The sequence below is a fragment of the Stenella coeruleoalba genome, assembly GCF_951394435.1.
Source record: "Stenella coeruleoalba genome assembly, contig: scaffold_68, whole genome shotgun sequence".
Classification (NCBI taxonomy): Eukaryota; Metazoa; Chordata; class Mammalia; order Artiodactyla; family Delphinidae; genus Stenella; species Stenella coeruleoalba.
Window position 1 is genome coordinate 621,969 of NW_027645870.1, and position 26,680 is coordinate 648,648.

The following is a 26,680-nucleotide window of genomic DNA, read 5'->3' on the forward strand; positions in this document are numbered from 1 at the left end:
TCCCAGTTCTCCATGGCCTGTCCTGCCTTTCTGGATTTTACCCTTTTTTCAGATGACCCTTTTGACAAGGGGGAAGTGAGACTTCATTGTAGTGCAGATTTCCTTTGCAAGCTTGCTTGGTTGGCCAAAAAAGGCGTATGCGTTTTTTCCTGAATATATTCAGGAAAAAACGCATACGCCCTTTTTGGCCAAGTGCATCATTGTGGACGTTCTGCCTCTTTTCCTATGCTTTCAATGCAATTCCAGTCTACCTCCTGAAATCGGTTTCCTGCAATTCTGCCCCACTTTCAAGTCCTCTTGGCAGCCTTACTTCAGTCTATTTTTGGACGATAGCTGTCATTTATAACTCTGCAGGTTTGTGAATTACAGTGCCCCTGAGCTCCTTTCTTCAACTCGCTTTCTTGTGACCTGGCCGCAACACCGCAGGATGGCTTCAGGCCCTAATCTGGTTCCGACACGGCACGCTGAGCCTCTGGTTATTTCCTCTTCCTGGTGGGAAATGAGAGTTAAATTTGCCCGTCCAGACACCTCCAGCTAGTCTCTCATTGGTTCTCGCTATTCCTGTTCATCTTCCGCAGAAATTGCAAACTGTGCCAAACAGGAGGTTAAAGGCGCTGACTCTCCAAGTGGGGAGAGTGTTAGTAAAGCGTCTGGAATGTTGCACCCGAGTACCAGGGTACGAAAACTGAGACATATTTGAACACGTCTCCCGTTCACATGGTTGATCATACTCTGGGTTCCACATGCATGTTTTAGCTGAAGGAAGAATACCTTAAACCTGGAGAGTTGAGACCCGTGGAATGGGTACCATGCAATATGACTTCAAAGGGTCTTCATTTGCTCACCGAACCTCTCCAATCCTATCACTGCTGCGTTTATGCCCCTGTACACATGCTTGATTCTCTTTCGGAGACATAGCAATCCATAGGTTTTAAGATACTTACTAGTCAGGTACATTCTTAGGCGTTTAATATTGGGTGTTGAGTCCATTTCGTTGAGCAAGGAGTAGCTCTTGTCTATTCCATATTTGGCTAAAGGAACTTTATCTGTGCTCATTTCAATCTCTGGTTTTATGCAGCACCCCAACTCACCTTTACCCCTAAGCAAGAATAAGTTGGTTTTCTAAATTTGAGACCCTGTTCTGTTCTGTAAATCTGTACCTGTGTAGCCAAGTTTACATTCCGTGTATTACTGATATCTTATGATGTTTCTTTTTCTGTGTGACTTATTTCATTTAGAATCATCATACCTGAATCCACTCATTGTGCTGCTAAGGGCCTGATGACACAGATTTCATTGCTGAGTGATATTGCTTTGTAAGTAAATACCACAACTTCTTTATCCATTTTTCACTTTCTGCGATGTTGAACTTGTACTGTAAACGAGGTTCTTGTAAACAGAGCCGTTCCAAACTTTGGGGTGGCTGTGTCTTTTTGATTTTAATTTCCCTAAGCTATAGGACCATAAGTGGAAGTGCCCTAGGTTCTGTTGCTTTGTTTTTTAGATGTTTCAGGAAACACCATACACTTCTCCCGAGTGGTTGTTGGCAATTTACATCCCGCCCATCAGCATAACAAGGCTCCCAGTTCTCCATGGCCTGTCCTGCCTTTCTGGATTTTACACTTTTTTCAGATGGCCCTTTTGACCGGGGGGAAGTGAGACTTCATTGTAGTGCAGATTTCCTTTGCAAGCTTGCTTGGTTGGCCAAAAAGGGCCTATGCGTTTTTTCCTGAATATATTCAGGAAAAAACGCATACGCACTTTTTGGCCAAGTGCATCATTGTGGACGTTCTGCCTCTTTTCCTATGCTTTCAATGCAATTCCAGTCTACCTCCTGAAATCGGTTTCCTGCAATGCTGCCCCGCTTTCAAGTCCTCTTGGCAGCCTTACTTCAGTCTATTTTTGGACGATAGCTGTCATTTATAACTCTGCAGGTTTGTGAATTACAGTGCCCCTGAGCTCCTTTCTTCAACTCGCTTTCTTGTGACCTGGCCGCAACACCGCAGGATTGCTTCAGGCCCTAATCTGGGTCTGGCACGGCACGCTGAACCTTTGGTTATTTCCTCTTCCTGGTGGGAAATGAGAGTTAAATTTGCCAGTCCAGACACCTCCAGCTAGTCTCTCATTGGTTCTCGCTATTCCTGTTCATCTTCCGCAAAAATTGCAAACTGGGCCAAACAGGAGGTTAAAGGCGCTGACTCTCCAAGTGGGGAGAGTGTTAGTAAAGCATCTGGAATGTTGCACCCGAGTACCAGGGGAGGAAAACTGAGACATATTTGAACACGTCTCCCGTTCACATGGTTGATCATACTTGGGTTCCACATGCATGTTTTAGCTGAAGGAAGAATACCTTAAACCTGGAGAGTTAAGACCCGTGTAATGGGTACCATGCAATATGACTTCAAAGGGTCTTCATTTGCTCACCGAACCTCTCCAATCCTATCACTGCTGCGTTTATGCCCCTGTACACATGCTTGATTCTCTTTCGGAGACATAGCAATCCATAGGTTTTAAGATACTTACTAGTCAGGTACATTCTTAGGCGTTTAATATGCGGTGTTGAGTCCATTTCGTTGAGCAAGGAGTAGCTCTTGTCTATTCCATATTTGACTTAAGGAACTTTATCTGTGCTCATTTCAATCTCTGGTTTTATGCAGCACCCCAATTCACCTTTACCCTTAAGCAAGCATAAGTTGGTTTTCTAAATTTGAGACCCTGTTCTGTTCTGTAATTCAGTTCCTGTGTAGCCAAGTTTACATTCCGTGTATTACTGATATCTTATGATGTTTCTTTTTCTGTGTGACTTATTTCAGTTAGAATCATCATACCTGAATCCACTCATTGTGATGCTAAGGGCCTGATGACACAGATTTCATTGCTGAGTGATATTGCTTTGTAAGTAAATACCACAACTTCTTTATCCATTTTTCACTTTCTGTGATGTTGAACTTGTACTGTAAACGAGGTTCTTGTAAACAGAGCCGTTCCAAACTTTGGGGTGGCTGTGTCTTTTTGATTTTAATTTCCCTAAGCTATAGGACCATAAGTGGAAGTGCCTTAGGTTCTGTTGCTTTGTTTTTTAGATGTTTCAGGAAACACCATACACTTCTCCTGAGTGGTTGTTGGCAATTTACATCCCGCCCATCAGCATAACAAGGCTCCCAGTTCTCCATGGCCTGTCCTGCCTTTCTGGATTTTACACTTTTTTCAGCTTGCCCTTTTGACCAGGGAGAAGTGAGACTTCATTGTAGTGCAGATTTCCTTTGCAAGCTTGCTTGGTTGGCCAAAAAGGGCGTATGCGTTTTTTCCTGAATATATTCAGGAAAAAACGCATACGCCCTTTTTGGCCAAGTGCATCATTGTGGACGTTCTGCCTCTTTTCCTATGCTTTCAATGCAATACCAGTCTACCTCCTGAAATCGGTTTCCTGCAATTCTGCCCCGCTTTCAAGTCCTCTTGGCAGCCTTACTTCAGTCTATTTTTGGACGATAGCTGTCATTTATAACTCTGCAGGTTTGTGAATTACAGTGCCCCTGAGCTCCTTTCTTCAACTCGCTTTCTTGTGACCTGGCCGCAACACCGCAGGATGTCTTCAGGCCCTAATCTGGTTCTGGCACGGCACGCTGAGCCTTTGGTTAATTCCTCTTCCTGGTGGGAAATGAGAGTTAAATTTGCCTGTCCAGACACCTCCAGCTAGTCTCTCATTGGTTCTCGCTATTCCTGTTCATCTTCCACAGAAATTGCAAACTGGGCCAAACAGGAGGTTAAAGGGACTGACTCTCCAAGTCGGGAGAGTGTTAGTAAAGCGTCTGGAATGTTGCACCCGAGTACCAGGGTACGAAAACTGAGACATATTTGAACACGTCTCCCGATCACATGGTTGATCATACTCTAGGTTCCACATGCATGTTTTAGCAGAAGGAAGAATACCTTAAACCTGGGTAGTTGAAACCAGTGGAATGGGTACCATGCAATATGACTTCAAAGGGTCTTCATTTGCTCACCGAACCTCTCCAATCCTATCACTGCTGCGTTTATGCCCCTGTACACATGCTTGATTCTCTTTCGGAGACATAGCAATCCATAGGTTTTAAGATACTTACTAGTCAGGTACATTCTTAGGCGTTTAATATGGGGTGTTGAGTCCATTTCATTGAGCAAGGAGTAGCTCTTGTCTATTCCATATTTGGCTTAAGGAACTTTATCTGTGCTCATTTCAATCTCTGGTTTTATGCAGCACCCCAACTCACCTTTACCCTTAAGCAAGAATAAGTTGGTTTTCTAAATTTGAGACCCTGTTCTGTTCTGTAATTCAGTCCCTGTGTAGCCAAGTTTCCATTCCGTGTATTACTGATATCTTATGATGTTTCTTTTTCTGTGTGACTTATTTCAGTTAGAATCATCATACCTGAATCCACTCATTGTGCTGCTAAGGGCCTGATGACATAGATTTCATTGCTGAGTGTTATTGCTTTGTAAGTAAATACCACAGCTTCTTTATCCATTTTTCATTTTCTGCGATGTTGAACTTGTACTGTAAACGAGGTTCTTGTAAACAGAGCCGTCCCAAACTTTGGGGTGGCTGTGTCTTTTTTATTTTAATTTCCCTAAGCTATAGGACCATAAGTGGAAGTGCCCTAGGTTCTGTTGCTTTGTTTTTTAGATGTTTCAGGAAACACCATACACTTCTACCAAGTGTCTGTTGGCAATTTACATCCCAGCATCAGCATAACAAGGCTCCCAGTTCTCCATGGCCTGTCCTGCCTTTCTGGATTTTACACTTTTTTCAGATGGCCCTTTTGACCGGGGGGAAGTGAGACTTCATTGTAGTGCAGATTTCCTTTGCAAGCTTGCTTGGTTGGCCAAAAAGGGCGTATGCGTTTTTTCCTGAATATATTCAGGAAAAAACGCATACGCCCTTTTTGGCCAAGTGCATCATTGTGGACGTTCTGCCTCTTTTCCTATGCTTTCAATGCAATTCCAGTCTACCTCCTGAAATCGGTTTCCTGCAATTCTGCCCCGCTTTCAAGTCCTCTTGGCAGCCTTACTTCAGTCTATTTTTGGACGATAGCTGTCATTTATAACTCTGCAGGTTTGTGAATTACAGTGCCCCTGAGCTCCTTTCTTCAACTCACTTTCTTGTGAGCTGGCCGCAACACCGCAGCATGGCTTCAGGCCCTAATCTGGTTCCGGCACGGCACGCTGAGCCTTTGGTTAATTCCTCTTCCTGGTGGGAAATGAGAGTTAAATTTGCCCGTCCAGACACCTCCAGCTAGTCTCTCATTGGTTCTCGCTATTCCTGTTCATCTTCCGCAGAAATTGCAAACTGGGCCAAACAGGAGGTTAAAGGGATTGACTCTCCAAGTCGGGAGAGTGTTAGTAAAGCGTCTGGAATGTTGCACCCGAGTACCAGGGTACGAAAACTGAGACATATTTGAACACGTCTCCCGATCACATGGTTGATCATACTCTGGGTTCCACATGCATGTTTTAGCTGAAGGAAGAATACCTTAAACCTGGGTAGTTGAAACCCGTGGAATGGGTACCATGCAATATGACTTCAAAGGGTCTTCATTTGCTCACCGAACCTCTCCAATCCTATCACTGCTGCGTTTATGCCCCTGTACACATGCTTGATTCTCTTTCGGAGACATAGCAATCCATAGGTTTTAAGATACTTACTAGTCAGGTACATTCTTAGGCGTTTAATATGGGGTGTTGAGTCCATTTCGTTGAGCAAGGAGTAGCTCTTGTCTATTCCATATTTGGCTTAAGGAACTTTATCTGTGCTCATTTCAATCTCTGGTTTTATGCAGCACTCCAACTCACCTTTCCCCTTAAGCAAGCATAAGTTGGTTTTCTAAATTTGAGACCCTGTTCTGTTCTGTAATTCAGTTCCTGTGTAACCAAGTTTACATTCCGTGTATTACTGATATCTTATGATGTTTCTTTTTCTGTGTGACTTATTTCAGTTAGAATCATCATACCTGAATCCACTCATTGTGCTGCTGAGGGCCTGATGACACAGATTTCATTGCTGAGTGATATTGCTTTGTAAGTAAATACCACAACTTCTTTATCCATTTTTCATTTTCTGCGATGTTGAACTTGTACTGTAAACGAGGTTCTTGTAAACAGAGCCGTTCCAAACTTTGGGGTGGCTGTGTCTTTTTGATTTTAAATTCCCTAAGCTATAGGACCATAAGTGGAAGTGCCCTAGGCTCTGTTGCTTTGTTTTTTAAATGTTTCAGGAAACACCATACACTTCTCCCGAGTGGTTGTTGGCAATTTACATCCCGCCCATCAGCATAACAAGGCTCCCAGTTCTCCAAGGCCTGTACTGTCTTTCTGGATTTTAAACTTTTTTCAGATGGCCCTTTTGACCGGGGGGAAGTGAGACTTCCTTGTAGTGCAGATTTCCTTTGCAAGCTTGCTTGGTTGGCCAAAAAGGGCGTATGCGTTTTTTCCTGAATATATTCAGGAAAAAACGCATACGCCCTTTTTGGCCAAGTGCATCATTGTGGACGTTCTGCCTCTTTTCCTATGCTTTCAATGCAATTCCAGTCTACCTCCTGAAATCGGTTTCCTGCAATGCTGCCCCGCTTTCAATTCCTCTTGGCAGCCTTACTTCAGTCTATTTTTGGACGATAGCTGTCATTTATAACTCTACAGGTTTGTGAAATACAGTGCCCCTGAGCTCCTTTCTTCAACTCGCTTTCTTGTGAGCTGGCCGCAACACCGCAGGATGGCTTCAGGCCCTAATCTGGTTCTGGCACGGCACGCTGAGCCTTTGGTTAATTCCTCTTCCTGGTGGGAAATGAGAGTTAAATTTGCCCATCCAGACACCTCCAGGTAGTCTCTCATTGATTCTCACTATTCCTGTTCATCTTCCGCAGAAATTGCAAACTGTGCCAAACAGGAGGTTAAAGGCGCTGACTCTCCAAGTGGGGAGAGTGTTAGTAAAGCGTCTGGAATGTTGCACCCGAGTACCAGGGGAGGAAAACTGAGACATATTTGAACACGTCTCCCGTTCACATGGTTGATCATACTTGGGTTCCACATGCATGTTTTAGCTGAAGGAAGAATACCTTAAACCTGGAGAGTTGAGACCCGTGGAATGGGTACCATGCAATATGACTTCAAAGGGTCTTCATTTGCTCACCGAACCTCTCCAATCCTATCACTTTTGCGTTTATGCCCCTGAACACATGCTTGATTCTCTTTCGGAGACATAGCAATCCATAGGTTTTAAGATACTTACTAGTCAGGTACATTCTTAGGCGTTTAATATGCGGTGTTGAGTCCATTTCGTTGAGCAAGGAGTAGCTCTTGTCTATTCCATATTTGACTTAAGGAACTTTATCTGTGCTCATTTCAATCTCTGGTTTTATGCAGCACCCCAACTCACCTTTACCCTTAAGCAAGCATAAGTTGGTTTTCTAAATTTGAGACCCTGTTCTGTTCTGTAATTCAGTTCCTGTGTAGCCAAGTTTACATTCCGTGTATTACTGATATCTTATGATGTTTCATTTTCTGTGTGACTTATTTCAGTTAGAATCATCATACCTGAATCCACTCATTGTGATACTAAGGGCCTGATGACATAGATTTCATTGCTGAGTGATATTGCTTTGTAAGTAAATACCAGAACTTCTTTATCCATTTTTCACTTTCTGCGATGTTGAACTTGTACTGTAAACGAGGTTCTTGTAAACAGAGGCGTCCCAAACTTTGGGGTGGCTGTGTCTTTTTGATTTTAATTTCCCTAAGCTATAGGACCATAAGTGGCAGGTCCCTAGGCTCTGTTGCTTTGTTTTTTAGATGTTTCAGGAAACACCATACACTTCTCCCGAGTGTCTGATGGCAATTTACATCCCGCCCATCAGCATAACAAGGCTCCCAGTTCTCCATGGCCTGTCCTGCCTTTCTGGATTTTACACTTTTTTCAGATGGCCCTTTTGACCGGGGGGAAGTGAGACTTCATTGTAGTGCAGATTTCCTTTGCAAGCTTGCTTGGTTGGCCAAAAAGGGCGTATGCGTTTTTTCCTGAATATATTCAGGAAAAAACGCATACGCCCTTTTTGGCCAAGTGCATCATTGTGGACGTTCTGCCTCTTTTCCTATGCTTTCAATGCAATTCCAGTCTACCTCCTGAAATCGGTTTCCTGCAATTCTGCCCCGCTTTCAAGTCCTCTTGGCAGCCTTACTTCAGTCTATTTTTGGACGATAGCTGTCATTTATAACTCTGCAGGTGTGTGAATTACAGTGCCCCTGAGCTCCTTTCTTCAACTCGCTTTCTTGTGACCTGGCCGCAACACCGCAGGATGGCTTCAGGCCCTAATCTGATTCTGGCATGGAACGCTGAGCCTTTGGTTAATTCCTCTTCCTGGTAGGAAATGAGAGTTAAATTTGCCCGTCCAGACACCTCCAGCTAGTCTCCATTGGTTCTCGCTATTCCTGTTCATCTTCCGCAGAAATTGCAAACTGGGCCAAACAGGAGGTTAAAGGGACTGACTCTCCAAGTCGGGAGAGTGTTAGTAAAGCGTCTGGAATGTTGCACCCGAGTACCAGGGTACGAAAACTGAGACATATTTGAACACGTCTCCCGATCACATGGTTGATCATACTCTAGGTTCCACATGCATGTTTTAGCTGAAGGAAGAATACCTTAAACCTGGGTAGTTGAAACCCGTGGAATGGGTACCATGCAATATGAGTTCAAAGGGTCTTCATTTGCTCACCCAACCTCTCCAATCCTATCACTGCTGCGTTTATGCCCCTGTACACATGCTTGATTCTCTTTTGGAGACATAGCAATCCATAGGTTTTAAGATACTTACTAGTCAGGTACATTCTTAGGCGTTTAATATGCGGTGTTGAGTCCATTTCGTTGAGCAAGGAGTAGCTCTTGTCTATTCCATATTTGACTTAAGGAACTTTATCTGTGCTCATTTCAATCTCTGGTTTTATGCAGCACCCCAACTCACCTTTCCCCTTAAGCAAGCATAAGTTGGTTTTCTAAATTTGAGACCCTGTTCTGTTCTGTAATTCAGTTCCTGTGTAGCCAAGTTTACATTCCGTGTATTACTGATATCTTATGATGTTTCATTTTCTGTGTGACTTATTTCAGTTAGAATCATCATACCTGAATCCACTCATTGTGATGCTAAGGGCCTGATGACATAGATTTCATTGCTGAGTGATATTGCTTTGTAAGTAAATACCACAACTTCTTTATCCATTTTTCACTTTCTGCGATGTTGAACTTGTACTGTAAACGAGGTTCTTGTAAACAGAGGCGTCCCAAACTTTGGGGTGGCTGTGTCTTTTTGATTTTAATTTCCCTAAGCTATAGGACCATAAGTGGCAGTGCCCTAGGCTCTGTTGCTTTGTTTTTTAGATGTTTCAGGAAACACCATACACTTCTCCGGAGTTTCTGATGGCAATTTACATCCCGCCCATCAGCATAACAAGGCTCCCAGTTCTCCATGGCCTGTTCTGCCTTTCTGGATTTTACACTTTTTTCAGATGGCCCTTTTGACTGGGGGGAAGTGAGACTTCATTGTAGTGCAGATTTCCTTTGCAAGCTTGCTTGGTTGGCCAAAAAGGGCGTATGCGTTTTTTCCTGAATATATTCAGGAAAAAACGCATATGCCCTTTTTGGCCAAGTGCATCATTGTGGACGTTCTGCCTCTTTTCCTATGCTTTCAATGCAATTCCAGTCTACCTCCTGAAATCGGTTTCCTGCAATTCTGCCCCGCTTTCAAGTCCTCTTGGCAGCCTTACTTCAGTCTATTTTTGGACGATAGCTGTCATTTATAACTCTGCAGGTTTGTGAATTACAGTGCCCCTGAGCTCCTTTCTTCAACTCGCTTTCTTGTGACCTGGCCGCAACACCGCAGGATGGCTTCAGGCCCTAATCTGATTCTGGCATGGCATGCTGAGCCTTTGGTTAATTCCTCTTCCTGGTAGGAAATGAGAGTTAAATTTGCCCGTCCAGACACCTCCAGCTAGTCTCCATTGGTTCTCGCTATTCCTGTTCATCTTCCGCAGAAATTGCAAACTGGGCCAAACAGGAGGTTAAAGGGACTGACTCTCCAAGTTGGGAGAGTGTTAGTAAAGCGTCTGGAATGTTGCACCCGAGTACCAGGGTACGAAAACTGAGACATATTTGAACACGTCTCCCGATCACATGGTTGATCATACTCTAGGTTCCACATGCATGTTTTAGCTGAAGTAAGAATACCTTAAACCTGGGTAGTTGAAACCCGTGGAATGGGTACCATGCAATATGAGTTCAAAGGGTCTTCATTTGCTCACCCAACCTCTCCAATCCTATCACTGCTGCGTTTATGCCCCTGTACACATGCTTGATTCTCTTTTGGAGACATAGCAATCCATAGGTTTTAAGATACTTACAAGTCAGGTACATTCTTAGGCGTTTAATATGCGGTGTTGAGTCCATTTCGTTGAGCAAGGAGTAGCTCTTGTCTATTCCATATTTGGCTTAAGGAACTTTATCTGTGCTCAATTCAATCTCTGGTTTTATGCAGCACCCCAACTCACCTTTACCCTTAAGCAAGCATAAGTTGTTTTTCTAAATTTGAGTCCCTGTTCTGTTCTGTAATTCAGTTCCTGTGTAGCCAAGTTTACATTCCGTGTATTACTGATATCTTATGATGGTTCTTTTTCTGTGTGACTTACTTCAGTTAGAATCATCATACCTGAATCCACTCATTGTGCTGCTAAGGGCCTGATGACACAGATTTCATTGCTGAGTGATATTGCTTTGTAAGTAAATACCACAACTTCTTTCTCCATTTTTCACTTTCTGCGATGTTGAACTTGTACTGTAAACGAGGTTCTTGTAAACAGAGCCGTTCCAAACTTTGGGGTGGCTGTGTCTTTTTGATTTTAATTTCCCTAAGCTATAGGACCATAAGTGGAAGTGCCCTAGGCTCTGTTGTTTGTTTTTTAGATGTTTCAGGAAACACCATACACTTCTCCCGAGTGGTTGTTGACAATTTACATCCCGCCCATCAGCATAACAATGCTCCCAGTTCTCCATGGCCTGTCCTGCCTTTCTGGATTTTACACTTTTTTCAGATGGCCCTTTTGACCGGGGGGAAGTGAGACTTCATTGTAGTGCAGATTTCCTTTGCAAGCTTGCTTGGTTGGCCAAAAAGGGCGTATGCGTTTTTTCCTGAATATATTCAGGAAAAAACGCATACGCCCTTTTTGGCCAAGTGCATCATTGTGGACGTTCTGCCTCTTTTCCTATGCTTTCAATGCAATTCCAGTCTACCTCCTGAAATCGGTTTCCTGCAATTCTGCCCCGCTTTCAAGTCCTCTTGGCAGCCTTACTTCAGTCTATTTTTGGACGATAGCTGTCATTTATAACTCTGCAGGTTTGTGAATTACAGTGCCCCTGAGCTCCTTTCTTCAACTCAGTTTCTTTTGAGCTGGCCGCAACACCGCAGGATGGCTTCAGGCCCTAATCTGGTTCCGGCCCGGCATGCTGAGCCTTTGGTTAATTCCTCTTCCTGGTGGGAAATGAGAGTTAAATTTGCCCGTCCAGACACCTCCAGCTAGCCTCTCATTGGTTCTCGCTATTCCTGTTCATCTTCCGCAGAAATTGCAAAGTGGGCCAAACAGGAGGTTAAAGGCACTGACTCTCCAAGTGGGGAGAGTGTTAGTAAAGCGTCTGGAATGTTGCACCCGAGTACCAGGGGAGGAAAACTGAGACATATTTGAACACGTCTCCCGTTCACATGGTTGATCATACTTGGGTTCCACATGCATGTTTTAGCTGAAGGAAGAATACCTTAAACCTGGAGAGTTGAGACCCGTGTAATGGGTACCATGCAATATGACTTCAAAGGGTCTTCATTTGCTCACCGAACCTCTCCAATCCTATCACTGTTGCGTTTATGCCCCTGAACACATGCTTGATTCTCTTTCGGAGACATAGCAATCCATAGGTTTTAAGATACTTACTAGTCAGGTACATTCTTAGGCGTTTAATATGCGGTGTTGAGTCCATTTCGTTGAGCAAGGAGTAGCTCTTGTCTATTCCATATTTGACTTAAGGAACTTTATCTGTGCTCATTTCAATCTCTGGTTTTATGCAGCACCCCAACTCACCTTTACCCTTAAGCAAGCATAAGTTGGTTTTCTAAATTTGAGACCCTGTTCTGTTCTGTAATTCAGTTCCTGTGTAGCCAAGTTTACATTCCGTGTATTACTGATATCTTATGATGTTTCATTTTCTGTGTGACTTATTTCAGTTAGAATCATCATACCTGAATCCACTCATTGTGATACTAAGGGCCTGATGACATAGATTTCATTGCTGAGTGATATTGCTTTGTAAGTAAATACCAGAACTTCTTTATCCATTTTTCACTTTCTGCGATGTTGAACTTGTACTGTAAACGAGGTTCTTGTAAACAGAGGCGTCCCAAACTTTGGGGTGGCTGTGTCTTTTTGATTTTAATTTCCCTAAGCTATAGGACCATAAGTGGCAGGTCCCTAGGCTCTGTTGCTTTGTTTTTTAGATGTTTCAGGAAACACCATACACTTCTCCCGAGTGTCTGATGGCAATTTACATCCCGCCCATCAGCATAACAAGGCTCCCAGTTCTCCATGGCCTGTCCTGCCTTTCTGGATTTTACACTTTTTTCAGATGGCCCTTTTGACTGGGGGGAAGTGAGACTTCATTGTAGTGCAGATTTCCTTTGCAAGCTTGCTTGGTTGGCCAAAAAGGGCGTATGCGTTTTTTCCTGAATATATTCAGGAAAAAACGCATACGCCCTTTTTGGCCAAGTGCATCATTGTGGACGTTCTGCCTCTTTTCCTATGCTTTCAATGCAATTCCAGTCTACCTCCTGAAATCGGTTTCCTGCAATTCTGCCCCGCTTTCAAGTCCTCTTGGCAGCCTTACTTCAGTCTATTTTTGGACGATAGCTGTCATTTATAACTCTGCAGGTGTGTGAATTACAGTGCCCCTGAGCTCCTTTCTTCAACTCGCTTTCTTGTGACCTGGCCGCAACACCGCAGGATGGCTTCAGGCCCTAATCTGATTCTGGCATGGAACGCTGAGCCTTTGGTTAATTCCTCTTCCTGGTAGGAAATGAGAGTTAAATTTGCCCGTCCAGACACCTCCAGCTAGTCTCCATTGGTTCTCGCTATTCCTGTTCATCTTCCGCAGAAATTGCAAACTGGGCCAAACAGGAGGTTAAAGGGACTGACTCTCCAAGTCGGGAGAGTGTTAGTAAAGCGTCTGGAATGTTGCACCCGAGTACCAGGGTACGAAAACTGAGACATATTTGAACACGTCTCCCGATCACATGGTTGATCATACTCTAGGTTCCACATGCATGTTTTAGCTGAAGGAAGAATACCTTAAACCTGGGTAGTTGAAACCCGTGGAATGGGTACCATGCAATATGAGTTCAAAGGGTCTTCATTTGCTCACCCAACCTCTCCAATCCTATCACTGCTGCGTTTATGCCCCTGTACACATGCTTGATTCTCTTTTGGAGACATAGCAATCCATAGGTTTTAAGATACTTACTAGTCAGGTACATTCTTAGGCGTTTAATATGCGGTGTTGAGTCCATTTCGTTGAGCAAGGAGTAGCTCTTGTCTATTCCATATTTGACTTAAGGAACTTTATCTGTGCTCATTTCAATCTCTGGTTTTATGCAGCACCCCAACTCAACTTTCCCCTTAAGCAAGCATAAGTTGGTTTTCTAAATTTGAGACCCTGTTCTGTTCTGTAATTCAGTTCCTGTGTAGCCAAGTTTACATTCCGTGTATTACTGATATCTTATGATGTTTCATTTTCTGTGTGACTTATTTCAGTTAGAATCATCATACCTGAATCCACTCATTGTGATGCTAAGGGCCTGATGACATAGATTTCATTGCTGAATGATATTGCTTTGTAAGTAAATACCACAACTTCTTTATCCATTTTTCACTTTCTGCGATGTTGAACTTGTACTGTAAACGAGGTTCTTGTAAACAGAGGCGTCCCAAACTTTGGGGTGGCTGTGTCTTTTTGATTTTAATTTCCCTAAGCTATAGGACCATAAGTGGCAGTGCCCTAGGCTCTGTTGCTTTGTTTTTTAGATGTTTCAGGAAACACCATACACTTCTCCGGAGTGTCTGATGGCAATTTACATCCCGCCCATCAGCATAACAAGGCTCCCAGTTCTCCATGGCCTGTTCTGCCTTTCTGGATTTTACACTTTTTTCAGATGGCCCTTTTGACTGGGGGGAAGTGAGACTTCATTGTAGTGCAGATTTCCTTTGCAAGCTTGCTTGATTGGCCAAAAAGGGCGTATGCGTTTTTTCCTGAATATATTCAGGAAAAAACGCATACGCCCTTTTTGGCCAAGTGCATCATTGTGGACGTTCTGCCTCTTTTCCTATGCTTTCAATGCAATTCCAGTCTACCTCCTGAAATCGGTTTCCTGCAATTCTGCCCCGCTTTCAAGTCCTCTTGGCAGCCTTACTTCAGTCTATTTTTGGACGATAGCTGTCATTTATAACTCTGCAGGTTTGTGAATTACAGTGCCCCTGAGCTCCTTTCTTCAACTCGCTTTCTTGTGACCTGGCCGCAACACCGCAGGATGGCTTCAGGCCCTAATCTGATTCTGGCACGGCACGCTGAGCCTTTGGTTAATTCCTCTTCCTGGTAGGAAATGAGAGTTAAATTTGCCCGTCCAGACACCTCCAGCTAGTCTCCATTGGTTCTCGCTATTCCTGTTCATCTTCCGCAGAAATTGCAAACTGGGCCAAACAGGAGGTTAAAGGGACTGACTCTCCAAGTTGGGAGAGTGTTAGTAAAGCGTCTGGAATGTTGCACCCGAGTACCAGGGTACGAAAACTGAGACATATTTGAACACGTCTCCCGATCACATGGTTGATCATACTCTAGGTTCCACATGCATGTTTTAGCTGAAGGAAGAATACCTTAAACCTGGGTAGTTGAAACCCGTGGAATGGGTACCATGCAATATGAGTTCAAAGGGTCTTCATTTGCTCACCCAACCTCTCCAATCCTATCACTGCTGCGTTTATGCCCCTGTACACATGCTTGATTCTCTTTTGGAGACATAGCAATCCATAGGTTTTAAGATACTTACAAGTCAGGTACATTCTTAGGCGTTTAATATGCGGTGTTGAGTCCATTTCGTTGAGCAAGGAGTAGCTCTTGTCTATTCCATATTTGGCTTAAGGAACTTTATCTGTGCTCATTTCAATCTCTGGTTTTATGCAGCACCCCAACTCACCTTTACCCTTAAGCAAGCATAAGTTGTTTTTCTAAATTTGAGTCCCTGTTCTGTTCTGTAATTCAGTTCCTGTGTAGCCAAGTTTACATTCCGTGTATTACTGATATCTTATGATGTTTCTTTTTCTGTGTGACTTACTTCAGTTAGAATCATCATACCTGAATCCACTCATTGTGCTGCTAAGGGCCTGATGACACAGATTTCATTGCTGAGTGATATTGCTTTGTAAGTAAATACCACAACTTCTTTATCCATTTTTCACTTTCTGCAATGTTGAACTTGTACTGTAAACGAGGTTCTTGTAAACAGAGCCGTTCAAAACTTTGGGGTGGCTGTTTCTTTTTGATTTTAAATTCCCTAAGCTATAGGACCATAAGTGGAAGTGCCCTAGGCTCTGTTGCTTTGTTTTTTAGATGTTTCAGGAAACACCATACACTTCTCCCTAGTCTTTGTTGGCAATTTACATCCCGCCCTTCAGCATAACAAGGCTCCCAGTTCTCCATGGCCTGTCCTGCCTTTCTGGATTTTACACTTTTTTCAGATGGCCCTTTTGACCGGGGGGAAGTGAGACTTCATTGTAGTGCAGATTTCCTTTGCAAGCTTGCTTGGTTGGCCAAAAACGGCGTATGCGTTTTTTCCTGAATATATTCAGGAAAAAACGCATACGCCCTTTTTGGCCAAGTGCATCATTGTGGACGTTCTGCCTCTTTTCCTATGCTTTCAATGCAATTCCAGTCTACCTCCTGAAATCGGTTTCCTGCAATTCTGCCCCGCTTTCAAGTCCTCTTGGCAGCCTTACTTCAGTCTATTTTTGGACGATAGCTGTCATTTATAACTCTGCAGGTTTGTGAATTACAGTGCCGCTGAGCTCCTTTCTTTAACTCGCTTTCTTGTGACCTGGCCGCAACACCGCAGGATGTCTTCAGGCCCTAATCTGGTTCTGGCACGGCACGCTGAACCTTTGGTTAATTCCTCTTCCTGGTGGGAAATGAGAGTTAAATTTGCCCATCCAGACACCTCCAGCTAGTCTCTCATTGGTTCTCGCTATTCCTGTTCATCTTCCACAGAAATAGCAAACTGGGCCAAACAGGAGGTTAAAGGGACTGACTCTCCAAGTGGAGAGAGTGTTAGTAAAGCGTCTGGAATGTTGCACCCGCGTACCAGGGTAGGAAAACTGAGACATATTTGAACACGTCTCCCGATCACATGGTTGATCATACTCTAGGTTCCACATGCATGTTTTAGCTGAAGGAAGAATACCTTAAACCTGGGTAGTTGAAACCCGTGGAATGGGTACCATGCAATATGACTTCAAAGGGTCTTCATTTGCTCACCGAACCTCTCCAATCCTATCACTGCTGCGTTTATGCCCCTGTACACATGCTTGATTCTCTTTCGGAGACATAGCAATCCATAGGTTTTAAGATACTTACTAGTCAGGTACATTCTTAGGCATTTAATATGCGGTGTTGAGTCCATTTCGTTGAGCAAGGTGTAGCTCTTGTCTATTCCATATTTGGCTTAAGGAACTTTATCTGTGCTCATTTCAATCTCTGGTTTTATGCAGCACCCCAACTCACCTTTCCCCTTAAGCAAGCATAAGTTGGTTTTCTAAATTTGAGACCCTGTTCTGTTCTGTAATTCAGTTCCTGTGTAGCCAAGTTTACATTCCGTGTATTACTGATATCTTATGATGTTTCTTTTTCTGTGTGACTTATTTCAGTTAGAATCATCATACCTGAATCCACTCATTGTGCTGCTAAGGGCCTGATGACACAGATTTCATTGCTGAGTGATATTGCTCTGTAAGTAAATACCACAACTTCTTTATCCATTTTTCACTTTCTGCGATGTTGAACTTGTACGGTAAACGAGGTTCTTGTAAACGGAGGCGTCCCAAACTTTGGGGTGGCTGTGTCTTTTTGATTTTAATTTCCCTAAGGTATAGGACCATAAGTGGAAGTGCCCTAGGTTCTGTTGCTTTGTTTTTTAGATGTTTCAGGAAACACCATACACTTCTTCTGAGTGTCTGTTGGCAATTTACATCCCGCCCATCAGCATAACAAGGCTCCCAGTTCTCAATGGCCTGTTGCCTTTCTGGATTTTACACTTTTTTCAGATGGCCCTTTTGACCGGGGGGAAGTGAGACTTCATTGTAGTGCAGATTTCCTTTGCAAGCTTGCTTCGTTTGCCAAAAACGGCGTATGCGTTTTTTCCTGAATATATTCAGGAAAAAACGCATACGCCCTTTTTGGCCAAGTGCATCATTGTGGACGTTCTGCCTCTTTTCCTATGCTTTCAATGCAATTCCAGTCTACCTCCTGAAATCGGTTTCCTGCAATTCTGCCCCGCTTTCAAGTCCTCTTGGCAGCCTTACTTCCGTCTATTTTTGGACGATAGCTGTCATTTATAACGCTGCAGGTTTGTGAATTACAGTGCCCCTGAGCTCCTTTCTTCAACTCGCTTTCTTGTGACCTGGCCGCAACACCGCAGGATGGCTTCAGGCCCTAATCTGGTTCCGGCACGGCATGCTGAGCCTTTGGTTAATTCCTCTTCCTGGTGGGAAATGAGAGTTAAATTTGCCTGTCCAGACACCTCCAGCTAGCCTCTCATTGGTTCTCGCTATTCCTGTTCATCTTCCGCAGAAATTGCAAACTGGGCCAAACAGGAGGTTAAAGGGACTGACTCTCCAAGTCGGGAGAGTGTTAGTAAAGCGTCTGGAATGTTGCACCCGAGTACCAGGGGAGGAAAACAGACATATTTGAATACGTCTCCCGTTCACATGGTTGATCATACTCTGGTTTCCACATGCATGTTTTAGCTGAAGGAAGAATACCTTAAACCTGGAGAGTTGAGACCCGTGTAATGGGTACCATGCAATATGACTTCAAAGGGTCTTCATATGCTCACCGAACCTCTCCAATCATATCACTGCTGCGTTTATGCCCCTGTACACATGCTTGATTCTCTTTCGGAGACATAGCAATCCATAGGTTTTAAGATACTTACTAGTCAGGTACATTCTTAGGCGTTTAATATGGGGAGTTGAGTCCATTTCGTTGAGCAAGGAGTAGCTCTTGTCTATTCCATATTTGGCTTAAGGAACTTTATCTGTGCTCATTTCAATCTCTGGTTTTATGCAGCACCCCAACTCACCTTTCCCCTTAAGCAAGCATAAGTTGGTTTTCTAAATTTGAGACCCTGTTCTGTTCTGTAATTCAGTTCCTGTGTAGCCAAGTTTACATTCCGTGTATTAGTGATATCTTATGATGTTTCTTTTTCTGTGTGACTTATTTCAGTTAGAATCATCGTACCTGAATCCACTCATGATGCTGCTACGGGCCTGATGACATAGATTTCATTGCTGAGTGATACTGCATTGTACGTAAGTACCACAAGTTCTTTATCCATTTTTCACTTTCTGTGATATTGAACTTGTACTGTAAACGAGGTTCTTGTAAACAGAGGCGTCCCAAACTTTGGGGTGGCTGTGTCTTTTTGATTTTAATTTCCCTAAGCTATAGGACCATAAGTGGAAGTGCCATAGGCTCAGTTGCTTTGTTTTTTAGATGTTTCAGGAAACACCATACACTTATCCCGAGTGTCTGTTGGCAATTTACATCCCGCCCATCAGCATAACAAGGCTCCCAGTTCTCCATGGCCTGTCCTGCCTTTCTGGATTTTACACTTTTTTCAGATGGCCCTTTTGACCGGGGGGAAGTGAGACTTCATTGTAGTGCAGATTTCCTTTGCAAGCTTGCTTCGTTTGCCAAAAACGGCGTATGCGTTTTTTCCTGAATATATTCAGGAAAAAACGCATACGCCCTTTTTGGCCAAGTGCATCATTGTGGACGTTCTGCCTCTTTTCCTATGCTTTCAATGCAATTCCAGTCTACCTCCTGAAATCGGTTTCCTGCAATTCTGCCCCGCTTTCAAGTCCTCTTGGCAGCCTTACTTCAGTCTATTTTTGGACGATAGCTGTCATTTATAACTCTGCAGGTTTGTGAATTACAGTGCCCCTGAGCTCCTTTGTTCAACTCGCTTTGTTTTGAGCTGGCCGCAACACCGCAGGATGGCTTCAGGCCCTAATCTGGTTCCGGTACGGCACGCTGAGCCTTTGGTTATTTCCTCTTCCTGGTGGGAAATGAGAGTTAAATTTGCCCGTCCAGACACCTCCAGTTAGCCTCTCATTGGTTCTCGCTATTCCTGTTCATCTTCCGCAGAAATTGCAAACTGGGCCAAACAGGAGGTTAAAGGCGCTGACTTTCCAAGTGGGGAGAGTGTTAGTAAAGCGTCTGGAATGTTGCACCCGAGTACCAGGGTACGAAAACTGAGACATATTTGAACACGTCTCCCGATCACATGGTTGATCATACTCTAGGTTCCACATGCATGTTTTAGCTGAAGGAAGAATACCTTAAACCTGGGTAGTTGAAACCCGTGGAATGGGTACCATGCAATATGACTTCAAAGGGTCTTCATTTGCTCACAGAACCTCTCCAATCCTATCACTGCTGCGTTTATGCCCCTGTACACATGCTTGATTCTCTTTCGGAGACATAGCAATCCATAGGTTTTAAGATACTTACTAGTCAGGTACATTCTTAGGCGTTTAATATGCGGTGTTGAGTCCATTTCGTTGAGCAAGGAGTAGCTCTTGTCTATTCCATATTTGGCTTAAGGAAATTTATCTGTGCTCATTTCAACCTCTGGTTTTATGCAGCACCCCAACCCACCTTTACCCTTAAGCAAGCATAAGTTGGTTTTCTAAATTTGAGACACTCTTCTGTTCTGTAATTCAGTTCCTGTGTAGCCAAGTTTACATTCCGTGTATTACTGATATCTTATGATGTTTCTTTTTCTGTGTGACTTATTTCAGTTAGAATCATCATACCTGAATCCACTCATTGTGCTGCTAAGGGCCTGATGACACAGATTTCATTGCTGAGTGATATTGCTTTGTAAGTAAATACCACAACTTCTTTATCCATTTTTCACTTTCTGCGATGTTGAACTTGTACTGTAAACGAGGTTCTTGTAAACAGAGCTGTTCCAAACTTTGGGGTGGCTGTGTCTTTTTGATTTTAATTTCCCTAAGCTATAGGACCATAAGTGGAAGTGCCCTAGGTTCTGTTGCTTTGTTTTTTAGATGTTTCAGGAAACACCATACACTTCTCCCGAGTGGTTGTTGGCAATTTACATCCCGCCCATCAGCATAACAAGGCTCCCAGTTCTCCATGGCCTGTCCTGCCTTTCTGGATTTTACACTTTTTTCACATGGCCCTTTTGACCGGGAAGAAGTGAGACTTCATTGTAGTGCAGATTTCCTTTGCAAGCTTGCTTGGTTGGCCAAAAAGGGCGTATGCGTTTTTTCCTGAATATATTCAGGAAAAAACGCATACGCCCTTTTTGGCCAAGTGCATCATTGTGGACGTTCTGCCTCTTTTCCTATGCTTTCAATGCAATTCCAGTCTACCTCCTGAAATCGGTTTCCTGCAATTCTGCCCCGCTTTCAAGTCCTCTTGGCAGCCTTACTTCAGTCTATTTTTGGACGATAGCTGTCATTTATAACTCTGCAGGTTTGTGAATTACAGTGTCCCTGAGCTCCTTTCTTCAACTCGCTTTCTTGTGACCTGGCCGCAACACCGCAGGATGGCTTCAGGCCCTAATCTGGTTCCGGCACGGCACGCTGAGCCTTTGGTTATTTCCTCTTCCTGGTGGGAAATGAGAGTTAAATTTGCCCGTCCAGACACCTCCAGCGAGTCTCTCATTGGTTCTCGCTATTCCTGTTCATCTTCCAAGAAATAGCAAATTGGGCCAAACAAGAGGTTAAAGGCGCTGACTCTCCAAGTGGGGAGAGTGTTAGTAAAGCGTCTGGAATGTTGCACCCGAGTACCAGGGGAGGAAAACTGAGACATATTTGAACACGTCTCCCGTTCACATGGTTGATCATACTTGGGTTCCACATGCATCTTTTAGCTGAAGGAAGAATACCTTAAACATGGGTATTTGAAACCCGTGGAATGGGTACCATGCAATATGACTTCAAAGGGTCTTCATTTGCTCACCGAACCTCTCCAATCCTATCACTGCTGCGTTTATGCCCCTGTACACACGCTTGATTCTCTTTCGGAGACATAGCAATCCATAGGTTTTAAGATACTTACTAGTCAGGTACATTCTTAGGCGTTTAATATGCGGTGTTGAGTCCATTTCGTTGAGCAAGGAGCAGCTCTTGTCTATTCCATATTTGGCTTAAGGAACTTTATCTGTGCTCATTTCAATCTCTGGTTTTATGCAGCACCCCAACTCACCTTTCCCCTTAAGCAAGCATAAGTTGGTTTTCTAAATTTGAGACCCTGTTCTGTTCTGTAATTCAGTTCCTGTGTAGCCAAGTTTACATTCCGTGTATTACTGATATCTTATGATGTTTCTTTTTCTGTGTGACTTATTTCAGTTAGAATCATCATACCTGAATCCACTCATTGTGCTGCTAAGGGCCTGATGACACAGATTTCATTGCTGAGTGATATTGCTTTGTAAGTAAATACCACAACTTCTTTATCCATTTTTCACTTTCTGCGATGTTGAACTTGTACGGTAAACGAGGTTCTTGTAAACGGAGGCGTCCCAAACTTTGGGGTGGCTGTGTCTTTTTGATTTTAATTTCCCTAAGCTATAGGACCATAAGTGGAAGTGCCCTAGGTTCTGTTGCTTTGTTTTTTAGATGTTTCAGGAAACACCATACACTTCTCCTGAGTGTCTGTTGGCAATTTACATCCCGCCCATCAGCATAACAAGGCTCCCAGTTCTCAATGGCATCTTGCCTTTCTGGATTTTACACTTTTTTCAGATGGCCCTTTTGACCGGGGGGAAGTGAGACTTCATTGTAGTGCAGATTTCCTTTGCAAGCTTGCTTCGTTTGCCAAAAACGGCGTATGCGTTTTTTCCTGAATATATTCAGGAAAAAACGCATATGCCCTTTTTGGCCAAGTGCATCATTGTGGACGTTCTGCCTCTTTTCCTATGCTTTCAATGCAATTCCAGTCTACCTCCTGAAATCGGTTTCCTGCAATTCTGCCCCGCTTTCAAGTCCTCTTGCCAGCCTTACTTCAGTCTATTTTTGGACGATAGCTGTCATTTATAACTCTGCAGGTTTGTGAATTACAGTGCCCCTGAGCTCCTTTCTTCAACTCGCTTTCTTGTGACCTGGCCGCAACACCGCAGGATGGCTTCAGGCCGTAATCTGGTTCCGGCACGGCATGCTGAGCCTTTGGTTAATTCCTCTTCCTGGTGGGAAATGAGAGTTAAATTTCCCCGTCCAGACACCTCCAGCTAGCCTCTCATTGGTTCTCGCTATTCCTGTTCATCTTCCGCAGAAATTGCAAACTGGGCCAAACAGGAGGTTAAAGGGACTGACTCTCCAAGTCGGGAGAGTGTTAGTAAAGCGTCTGGAATGTTGCACCCGAGTACCAGGGGAGGAAAACTGAGACATATTTGAACACGTCTCCCGTTCACATGGTTGATCATACTTGGGTTCCACATGCATGTTTTAGCTGAAGGAAGAATACCTTAAACCTGGAGAGTTAAGACCCGTGTAATGGGTACCGTGCAATATGACTTCAAAGTGTCTTCATTTGCTCACCGAACCTCTCCAGTCCTATCACTGCTGCGTTTATGCCCCTGTACACATGCTTGATTCTCTTTCGGAGACATAGCAATCCATAGGTTTTAAGATACTTACTAGTCAGGTACATTCTTAGGCGTTTAATATGCGGTGTTGAGTCCATTTCGTTGAGCAAGGAGTAGCTCTTGTCTATTCCATATTTGGCTTAAGGAACTTTATCTGTGCTCATTTCAATCTCTGGTTTTATGCAGCACCCCAACTCACCTTTACCCTTAAGCAAGCATAAGTTGGTTTTCTAAATTTGAGACCCTGTTCTGTTCTGTAATTCAGTTCCTGTGTAGCCAAGTTTACATTCCGTGTATTAGTGATATCTTATGATGTTTCTTTTTCTGTGTGACTTATTTCAGTTAGAATCATCATACCTGAATCCACTCATTTTGCTGCTAAGGGCCTGATGACACAGATTTCATTGCTGAGTGATATTGCTTTGTAAGTAAATACCACAACTTCTTTATCCATTTTTCACTTTCTGCGATGTTGAACTTGTACTGTAAACGAGGATCTTGTAAACAGAGCCGTTCTAAACTTTGGGGTGGCTGTGTTTTTTCATTTTAATTTCCCTAAGCTATAGGACCATAAGTGGAAGTGCCCTAGGTTCTGTTGCTTTGTTTTTTAGTTGTTTCAGGAAACACCATACACTTCTCCCAAGTGGTTCTTGGCAATTTACATCCCGCCCATCAGCATAACAAGGCTCCCAGTTCTCCATGGCCTGTCCTGCCTTTCTGGATTTTACACTTTTTTCAGATGGCCCTTTTGACCGGGGGGAAGTGAGACTTCATTGTAGTGCAGATTTCCTTTGCAAGCTTGCTTGGTTGGCCAAAAAGGGCGTATGCGTTTTTTCCTGAATATATTCAGGAAAAAACGCATACGCCCTTTTTGGCCAAGTGCATCATTGTGGACGTTCTGCCTCTTTTCCTATGCTTTCAATGCAATTCCAGTCTACCTCCTGAAATCGGTTTCCTGCAATTCTGCCCCGCTTTCAAGTCCTCTTGGCAGCCTTACTTCAGTCTACTTTTGGACGATAGCTGTCATTTATAACTCTGCAGGTTTGTGAATTACAGTGCCCCTGAGCTCCTTTCTTCAACTCGCTTTCTTGTGACCTGGCCGCAACACCGCAGGATGTCTTCAGGCCCTAATCTGGTTCCGGCCCGGCATGCTGAGCCTTTGGTTAATTCCTCTTCCTGGTGGGAAATGAGAGTTAAATTTGCCCGTCCAGACACCTCCAGCTAGCCTCTCATTGGTTCTCGCTATTCCTGTTCATCTTCCGCAGAAATTGCAAACTGGGCCAAACAGGAGGTTAAAGGGACTGACTCTCCAAGTCGGGAGAGTGTTAGTAAAGCGTCTGGAATGTTGCACCCGAGTACCAGGGGAGGAAAACTGAGACATATTTGAACACGTCTCCCGTTCACATGGTTGATCATACTCTGGGTTCCACATGCATGTTTTAGCTGAAGGAAGAATACCTTAAACCTGGAGAATTGAAACCCGTGGAATGGGTACCATGCAATATGACTTCAAAGGGTCTTCATTTGCTCACGAACCTCTCCAATCCTATCACTGCTGCGTTTATGCCCCTGTACACATGCTTGATTCTCTTTCGGAGACATAGCAATCCATAGGTTTTAAGATACTTACTAGTCAGGTGCATTCTTAGGCGTTTAATATGGGGTTTTGTGTCCATTTCGTTGAGCAAGGAGTAGCTCTTGTCTATTCCATATTTGGCTTAAGGAACTTTATCTGTGCTCATTTCAATCTCTGGTTTTATGCAGCACCCCAACTCACCTTTACCCTTAAGCAAGCATAAGTTGGTTTTCTAAATTTGAGAACCTGTTCTGTTCTGTAATTCAGTTCCTGTGTAGCCAAGTTTACATTCCGTGTATTACTGATATCTTATGATGTTTCTTTTTCTGTGTGACTTATTTCAGTTAGAATCATCGTACCTGAATCCACTCATTATGCTGCTACGGGCCTGATGACATAGATTTCATTGCTGAGTGATACTGCATTGTACGTAAGTACCACAAGTTCTTTATCCATTTTTCACTTTCTGTGATATTGAACTTGTACGGTAAACGAGGTTCTTGTAAACAGAGGCGTCCCAAACTTTGGGGTGGCTGTGTCTTTTTGATTTTAATTTCCCTAAGCTATAGGACCATAAGTGGAAGTGCCCTAGGCTCTGTTGCTTTGTTTTTTCGATGTTTCAGGAAACACCATACACTTGTCCCGAGTGTCTGTTGGCAATTTACATCCCGCCCATCAGCATAACAAGGCTCCCAGTTCTCCATGGCCTGTCCTGCCTTTCTGGATTTTACACTTTTTTCAGATGGCCCTTTTGACCGGGGGGAAGTGAGACTTCATTGTAGTGCAGATTTCCTTTGCAAGTTTGCTTGGTTGGCCAAAAAGGGCGTATGCGTTTTTTCCTGAATATATTCAGGAAAAAACGCATACGCCCTTTTTGGCCAAGTGCATCATTGTGGACGTTCTGCCTCTTTTCCTATGCTTTCAATGCAATTCCAGTCTACCTCCTGAAATCGGTTTCCTGCAATTCTGCCCCGCTTTCAAGTCCTCTTGGCAGCCTTACTTCAGTCTATTTTTGGACGATAGCTGTCATTTATAACGCTGCAGGTTTGTGAATTACAGTGCCCCTGAGCTCCTTTCTTCAACTCGCTTTCTTGTGACCTGGCCGCAACACCGCAGGATGTCTTCAGGCCCTAATCTGGTTCCGGCACGGCACGCTGAGCCTTTGGTTAATTCCTCTTCCTGGTGGGAAATGAGAGTTAAATTTGCCCATCCAGACACCTCCAGCTAGTCTCTCATTGGTTCTCGCTATTCCTGTTCATCTTCCGCAGAAATTGCAAACTGGGCCAAACAGGAGGTTAAAGGGACTGACTCTCCAAGTCGGGAGAGTGTTAGTAAAGCGTCTTGAATGTTGCACCCGAGTACCAGGGTACGAAAACTGGAACATATTTGAACACGTCTCCCGATCACATGGTTGATCATACTCTAGGTTCCACATGCATGTTTTAGCTGAAGGAAGAATACCTTAAACCTGGGTAGTTGAAACCCGTGCAATGGGTACCATGCAATATGACTTCAAAGGGTCTTCATTTGCTCACCGAACCTCTCCAATCCTATCACTGCTGCGTTTATGCCCCTGTACACATGCTTGATTCTCTTTCGGAGACATAGCAATCCATAGGTTTTAAGATACTTACTAATCAGGTACATTCTTAGGCGTTTAATATGCGGTGTTGAGTCCATTTCGTTGAGCAAGGAGTAGCTCTTGTCTATTCCATATTTGGCTTAAGGAACTTTATCTGTGCTCATTTCAATCTCTGGTTTTATGCAGCACCCCAACTCACCTTTACCCTTAAGCAAGCATAAGTTGGTTTTCTAAATTTGAGAACCTGTTCTGTTCTGTAATTCAGTTCCTGTGTAGCCAAGTTTACAATCTGTGTATTAGTGATATCTTATGATGTTTCTTTTTCTGTGTGACTTATTTCAGTTAGAATCATCGTACCTGAATCCACTCATTATGCTGCTACGGGCCTGATGACATAGATTTCATTGCTGAGTGATACTGCATTGTACGTAAGTACCACAAGTTCTTTATCCATTTTTCACTTTCTGTGATATTGAATTTGTACGGTAAACGAGGTTCTTGTAAACGGAGGCGTCCCAAACTTTGGGG

At 43.6% G+C, this 26,680-nt stretch overlaps 1 long non-coding RNA gene across 1 annotated transcript in view; it reads left to right on the forward strand.

Annotated features, from left to right (window-relative positions):
• The window catches only part of LOC307181502, an 851,838-nt gene that overhangs the window by 554,531 nt on the left and 270,627 nt on the right, over positions 1–26,680 (forward strand). Inside the window, exon 2 of the long non-coding RNA XR_013826928.1 lies at positions 1,239–1,316. This is a non-coding gene — a long non-coding RNA (uncharacterized lncRNA). The remainder of the gene's footprint in view (positions 1–1,238; positions 1,317–26,680) is intronic.